The sequence below is a fragment of the Chrysoperla carnea genome, chromosome 1 (genome assembly GCF_905475395.1).
Source record: "Chrysoperla carnea chromosome 1, inChrCarn1.1, whole genome shotgun sequence".
Lineage (NCBI taxonomy): Eukaryota > Metazoa > Arthropoda > Insecta > Neuroptera > Chrysopidae > Chrysoperla > Chrysoperla carnea.
In genome coordinates, this window is record NC_058337.1 from 109,267,464 (window position 1) to 109,275,157 (window position 7,694).

The 7,694-nt window shown below is 28.0% G+C and overlaps 1 non-coding gene across 1 annotated transcript; it reads left to right on the forward strand.

Moving 5' to 3' along the window:
• The first annotated feature begins 2,332 nt into the window (after window positions 1-2,332).
• On the forward strand, window positions 2,333-2,404 carry Trnaq-uug. The gene has a single exon. It is a non-coding gene; the product is annotated as a tRNA-Gln (tRNA).
• Window positions 2,405-7,694: the final 5,290 nt, after the last annotated feature.

Below are 7,694 nucleotides of genomic sequence, written 5' to 3' on the forward strand. Positions count from 1 at the left end.
CGTTTATAACATTCTTTTTTCCTACAGTTTCAGAACAGCGTTAAACCCTCCCAACGGAGTCATGTGGTGTATTCACGATAATAATATATATGAAATGTGTACGAGCAACTGGGTAGTAAACTTACAAACATGAATACAAAAAAGAATACTATAGAAACAAAACAGCACGCATCATCAAAAAGCATATCCTACAAAAATACCATATACTGTGTCTCTATATTTCGAATATATATAAAAAAAACCCTAAAAGTGAAAATTAGGTTTAAAAATTAGAAAAGCATAAATTTCATCAAGAACAGTCGAAAATATTATTTCTAGATTTGGTCACGCAAAGACGCGATCCCAAAATGAATTGAATTGAGTGCATTTTCTATGGTTGGTAAGAAAATAAAAATGAAGTTGAAATTGTGCTGGAATGTTGATTTGATTGTAATTTAGTTTTGAAATTTTCACTTTAAAGAAATGGACCATATTTATGTGTGAATTAACAAGAGCAGAAAATTCAATTTAAGTATTTTTAAGCACTAAGAAAATGAAATTTCATACAACTTTTATTATCTATACGCACTATTTTAGAACTGTGAATTGCAACGATTGATAATTTTGTAAAGAAACCTAAAAATTAAATCAAATTAATTTGAAAATATGCCCTAATATACTTATATGGAAGATTAAAAATGAACGACTGGAGAACTTTTAACATAATAAACAATTACCATCTGAAAATTTCATAATTTATTTTTACATATTTTAATTATCTGTGGAGAAAGTTCAGTTTTGATCTTTTTACTTGAACGTAAATATCGCAATTGTGCAAAATCAATTATCAATAAAAATTAGTTTGAGATTGCATTAAAGCGAGGATATTAATTTTGAATTTATTTGTTTAAAACAATCTTTATATTGCAATTTATTTTTTAAATTATACGATTTGCCTGCAGGGTTAAAATGCCATTTATATTTGCAGTTAAAGTAAAATGACAATTTTATAAATAAATTGAAGAAATATTATTTCACCTAAGGTTAATTGTCTCCAAGCGATATTATCTGTCAATTTCCTGGCCCTTTAGTAAACGTATAAAAAAGCAATTTACTGAGTAATGGAATTTCTTATTTCTTTGAATAATTTTATGGGGTGATTTTATATTCGACATTGAAATAAGCTTTAAATCAAAAATACGTATTCATTTGTCTATACAGTTTAAGCATTGCTAGAAGCCAAAAGGGTTTAAAAAAAATTTAAACAAACTTTATATTACTGAATATTTGGTAAATGAATGATATTCATTTCTCAAGGCAAAACTCTCGTTGGAAAAAGTTGCGTAGTCATAGCGAGAAGTTAAATAGCAAAGTAATAATACATTTTCCGTTTCTTTTAGAATCTGTTAATACAATATCTCGGAAATACTATATGTTAGAAATAATAAATAATAGCAGTGCATTAAAATAAGGCATAGTTCAAATATAGTCAACGTGACCACGATTATATGTTAAAAAGTAGGCTCTTCAAAAATATGTTACCTCACCTGTTGAGTTTGAAATTTATATCGTCGACTTAAAATCAATTTTTTTTTAAATAAAAATAAATAAATACAAAAACTAGTTTCTCTCTTTATAAACCACACAACAGGAGACAGATTGTATTATAGACGGTTAATTTAAAAATGCCAATCCTTTTTAATTGTATACCAAAGAAAAAGATACGAGAAAGACACACCGTTAATAAATACATCATTAAAAGCAAGGAAAAATTTGGATTGGTTTATAAAAAAAAAGGATTTACTAAAACATTCTATCAGTTTTTGCTTACAGATGTCTGCAAAATTTTCCATTTTTTTAATTTTACATCAACTTTCTGATAGAGTCCTGCATTGACAGGAAAATAAAAAATCTTTGCCCTTTATCAAAAAATATGTACTTATCTGTGTTTGTCTGCCTATATGATCAACTCAAGATAAAACGTATAGAATCGATTTAAAATTTTGACTGATAGTGTAGCCCTAGAAAATGGTTCAGAATGAATGGATGCATACAAAATAAACAGTTAATTTGAACAAACTTTAAAAGTTTTTCTTCTCTTTTTTATCTGTTCACAAATATATATTAAACAGGTTTCTAAAAGACAAAATTCAAATTATCTGGGTTAATAATAAATAATAGTTAAATTAGAAGTGATTTTTACACAAATATTTGTCAATTTTGTTAGACAGCTTAAATTGAATAAGAAATAATTAAATATAGCCATTCTGGGAAATAGCACTATTATATCGTTGTTTCGTTATAACTTTAGTTGTTATATTGAAATACGGATTTAACACAATGTGGATTCGACGGTCCTATGGTGTAATGGTTAGCACTCTGGACTTTGAATCCAGCGATCTGAGTTCAAATCTCGGTAGGACCTTCATTAATTTTTTTTAATTTTAATTAATTGAGTTTTGTCTTTATAACAGAGTTTTTATTTTTGGTTGCGTTGTGAGAATATCTTCATAACACTCACTTCTAACCATTTTATGTTTTATATAGATATGACATTCAAGCGGCAATACAATATTATGGTACGTTTTATCTGACATGGCACCATAATGGAATTGTAAAACATGACTCAAAGCCAAGAAATTTGGTGGAGGTGACGGGAAGGAAAATTTTTGATAAACAAAAAGTAAATTGCAGCAATTTTTTAACCTTGATTTTAGAAAAAATATTTTGTTAGACTAAAGTAACATCCATATATATAAAGTAACATAACGCATCGAAATTTGATGATTTCCAGAAGCTTTTTCACGATCCGACAAATCACGTAATCCTTGAATATACTGCAATTGTATCTTTAAGATGTGTCAAAGTTACAAATTATATTACAGATATAGTTGAAGTGTCTGCACTATTTCAAAATAGCTACGAATAATTAAGAAAACTACTGAACATTTCACAACGCAATTCTCAATTTTTTTTATTAATTGACATTTCCAAACAAGTAATTCCAGTTATTATTTTATTGATTTTATTTGAATAGATTTTTCTATAAATCTATTATCAGATAAAGGCGTTATTGATCAACGTCATTTTTATAAATGTCTTAAACATACTCTGATCGATGATATTTTATTTAGTAAAATGTGGAAATTATAGTTTTAAATTTAAATGAAAAAAAATTTTAAAAAAAACCGAAAAATTTTTCTGGTACGGGACCCTAAACTCGCACTTGAAACATAACTGAGAACACTCTCCATTAAATATCGATATCGAAGTTGCTCTAAACAAAAAATAAAATTATTATTTTAATATTTTTCTTTACCTGCAGGAATGTAGAAGCTTATTGTTTTGTTTTTTTGTAGAATAAAAAAGCTTTGTTTATTTTAAATACAAAGCCTTTGTTTCAAGCAAATGAACAGCAAAAGCTGCGTTGAATTTATGAAAATTCGATTTTGTGTAATGATTTCTTAAACGTAAATGACCCAAATTTTTTCAACGAGTGTTGTTGAGAAATGATTCTGTCCTGAGAAATGAATATTAATATATAAAATATTCAGCCGTGCCTACCGTATATTTAATAACTCCACTTGAAGCTATGGTCGTATTATATTTATTGAAAGGCAGTGGTATAAAAAAAAATCTATAAATCATTTAATAAATCGAAATTACATTTAAATTTTTGTAAAGTAATTTTTTTAATCTATCAAAAATTTGCATAAGATGTTAATCGGACCATTTTTTTTAAATGTCTTTTGTGATTTGTCCTAAAAGTTTCTCATTAACTTATATTTACTTAATCATATATAGCAATATTTATAAAAGCCTTCAAAATATTCATATCAAGTTTATTTCCTTATTTTATTTTGGTATATAATGACAATAAATATATTCTGATTTTATCAATCAAATTATTTTAAACGGTATTCGATATCCTTGAATGGATCAGATGCAGTGCTTTAGTTTTGATTTTGTTACATTTCATTTGTCTTGTCGATTTTTCAATTTTTTTTTTTGATCATTAAAAATAGCAGGTACTATTTAACTTTTAAAAAAGTCTTGTTGTTGCAAAAAAAATTTACAACGTCATAAAGTTTTTTATCACATATTAAAAGCTATATGATCTATATTATGATATGCATAAATTATTTAAAACAAAATATTTGTTATTAGTTTATTGCAAAAGTTTACCAAAACACCATCAGCCGGGAAACACCGTAACTTAATCAACTTAGGTACGTACATCAGATTGAATTGTAATTAAGATGCCAAATCTTTTAAGATAATTTTCTTTTAGTTAATTAATTTTTACCCACTATATGAATTTTTAGTGTTTTAATGTTAAGACCAAAATGGACAAAAATCCAATTTAATTCATCACCCACAGCAACTATTTTCTTCATTTCCTACTGAAAATAAAACAAATGAAAATGACTTATTTTGTAAAACATATCACGTTTTTAATTGAATATTCTGTTTTTATATACAACTTTAAAATGGATGAACTTAAAAGCACACTAAAAGTAAATTTAAAAAAATACAATACAATATAGACAAATACAGCAAAATATAAAAAATGTGAAATGTATGAGGAAAAACAATTCTATGATACCAGGAGCGTCACCTGTATTACATATATTTTTTATTTAAAAGTTTAAGACCGTTCAATCAATTTATAAATATACGATAAGCTATCTGCATCGACGCTCTAAATTTCTTTTATGTCAGTGTTAGATGCTTCAGATTTGGTAATATTTTGCAAACATTCGACTAGAGAATTAAAAGCCTCTGGTAAAATTTTCCCTAACAAGACATTCACATCGAAATAAATAAAAGCTCTACTGTACTATTTAGATAACTGGCTTGTATCTCATATTTGACGTATTTTCTAACGCCTTGAGTAAAAGTCTTTTAAACTTCTTTCTCTTGATGATCATATTTAGTATTGTAATTGAAATCATATGATACTCTAATTTTATTTTGTTTTAATTTAAAAAAATCTACGCCAATGATTGGCTTTATTTTTTATATTATCTGTTTAGTATTCTATTACAATAGTATGTGAATGATATATTGCAGAAAGTTCACGCAAAATAAGTCAAGCAGAAATGAAACTGTAGCATAGCGATACGGAAAAATACACTTACAAGGGGTGGTACTAAAAAAAGCACTATTTCAATAAAGCAAACATTTAGACTGTGAATAGATTCTTTTTTTAATAAACCGTTATTAAACAAAGTGCATTAAATGAAACTTGCAATATTGAAAAATCCCGCATAGAAACCAGAAAACCTTATTTCACACATTTTAATTTTTTTTTGAATGCTGCTTTATTCGAAAAATTGTTGCTAGCTAGCAAAAACCGTGCACACAGATATTAGAAAACTGCACCAAGATTTTAGCAACCAACTATTAGGTGCATGCACTTGTGAAATTTTTCTACTGCCTGAAATTGAGATCTATTCAGTTCTTGAATTTCAATAAGTGAAATAATAGGCATTTATGATAATTTCTTTTTCAATTCATTTTTCGGGAGCAAAAGGAATAACTCAAAGCTATATTTTAGTTGTAAAATACTTTTCAAAAACAAACTGTTTCATCTAAACCTTATCTCTGTATACAATACAAAATTTTCATTTTGAATTTTACGGGAATAATGTATAGCTATGGTTACAGTCTGATGTTCCATAGGGAAATATATCGTTATAAATATGAATGACATGAGATGGTATACCGGAAACATGAGCCAAATAATGTAGGAGGGTAAATAACCATCGTTGGTATATATAATATAAATGTTACGCGAACGTTACGATCGTAAAAGTCATGAAATTGAATGTGGTGCGATGTAAAATATATATACGAAACAGGACTCTTTCTAAATTTATGTGTTTTTCGATATGGTACAACAGATTCATTTTCCTTGCTAAAATTGTAACTGTGCTTATACATACTTTCTTCACAAAGAATATCATTACCAAACATTTTCTCCTAACAGACCAAAATTGCCATTAATGTATGGTATTGTTTCTGTATCATGTTTCATACATGAAATAAGCAGACCCCTTTTTAATATACCAACATAGTAATGAATAATTCAAAAGATATTCCATTCTTCGGAATTGTATTCCAATTTTAAACACCAGAAAATCTGTCTAAAGAATGTTTGTAAATGATTTGTGGTCTACAAAATTTTTCAAGCATGTAATTGCATATTTGTCTTGCGTTCCTTGGTAAGATTTAGTATCCTGAAAATTCTCTAAAACAGTCTCCAGTTAATGAGTTGGTGATAACTTTTCCAACAATTCATATACCAATTTCAAAATCTAAGGAAACGTTTAACAGGACCCAGGAGTCTGTTTACTGAGGCTTTCAAATGCTTCTATGATCTGAATAGAGTGAATTCCAACCGAGCATAGTCATATGGTCTATCTTCGGCTTTGTTTCTCAAATGGCCTCCGTGAGATTACAATTCCCTTCCGCGTAAGGGAGCATGTTTCCTTTTAATTTGGACTGACATTTTGAATGCTCACAGTAACTAAATAAGCATCTATATGTGTGAAGCCTAGCGCGATTTTATTTTGAAAATGTATAAAAAAGGAATATTACCAAAGCAAAAACCCTCCGCTATTTGGAAGTGACAAATTAGGTCAGGAGAAAGGAGAGAAATCAGATTGTTGATGATTTGATTATATGGATCAAATTTCCTAAAAAGATATCGCAAGTATTGCGAAAAACTATCAATCAGATAAGTTGTAAGGACCGCTCACTTCATCAGGGTTTATACTCCAATGAGGTTGATAAAATTAATTATTCAAACCACTGATTTGATCACACTTCAATTTTTTACTTCAAAGTTTCATTTTTCCTTTCAGCAACACAATATGTATTTACGAAATCATATCCTTGAAACCATCGATTACAGCAACAAGAAAAAAACCATGGCACATTTCATGCACATGAAAAACCATAAAAAATTTAGTATACTTATGTGCACAGCATTTACAATAATTATTGTGAAAGGAAAAAAATAGACTATTAGGTTGACCACAAAATATAACCATACATCAATAAAAATTATTTTAATCGTCTACGAGAAGAAATAAGTGGTTTATTTATTTTTTTGTTTAAACGATTACGTTATGTACATCAGACAACCACACTAAAAAATTATATGTCTGCAAATGATAGCACAAGAGCTTTTATTCTGATTGTGCATGTTTTAGAAAAATGTTTTGGTATTAGACCTAGAAACGTCACGACACGTTGATTTCAAGTCGCACTGAATTTGAATTTTTCTTTTTTTTCCTTGAATATTAGCTAGGACTTAGGCACCTGAGACCGGTTAAGCTCACTGTGCGCGTTTAATAGTTTCACAAAAATTGCTGAAAAAAAATATTTTAAGACCATTTTATAAAAAATCATTTTTTATATCGCTATGAAAATGTATAATCACCAGATAGTTTTGCCGTTGCAAACACTGGACCAGATGTTTTACTATTATTAAAAAAAAAAAAAAGTTTTCAATCGTTTGCTGTAGTTCTAATTGGCCATGTAAACATTCGGATTCTTTACTAGTAAATATCGTAGGTAAATGATCGAAACGGCTCTCAGGTGTTAAACGTATTTCAGCTCAATATAAATTCAATAACGAAAAAAATATCTAAGATTCAGCCGTCTTAAAATATACTTTCCAAAACTTTACCAGGCTGTCGCATCAT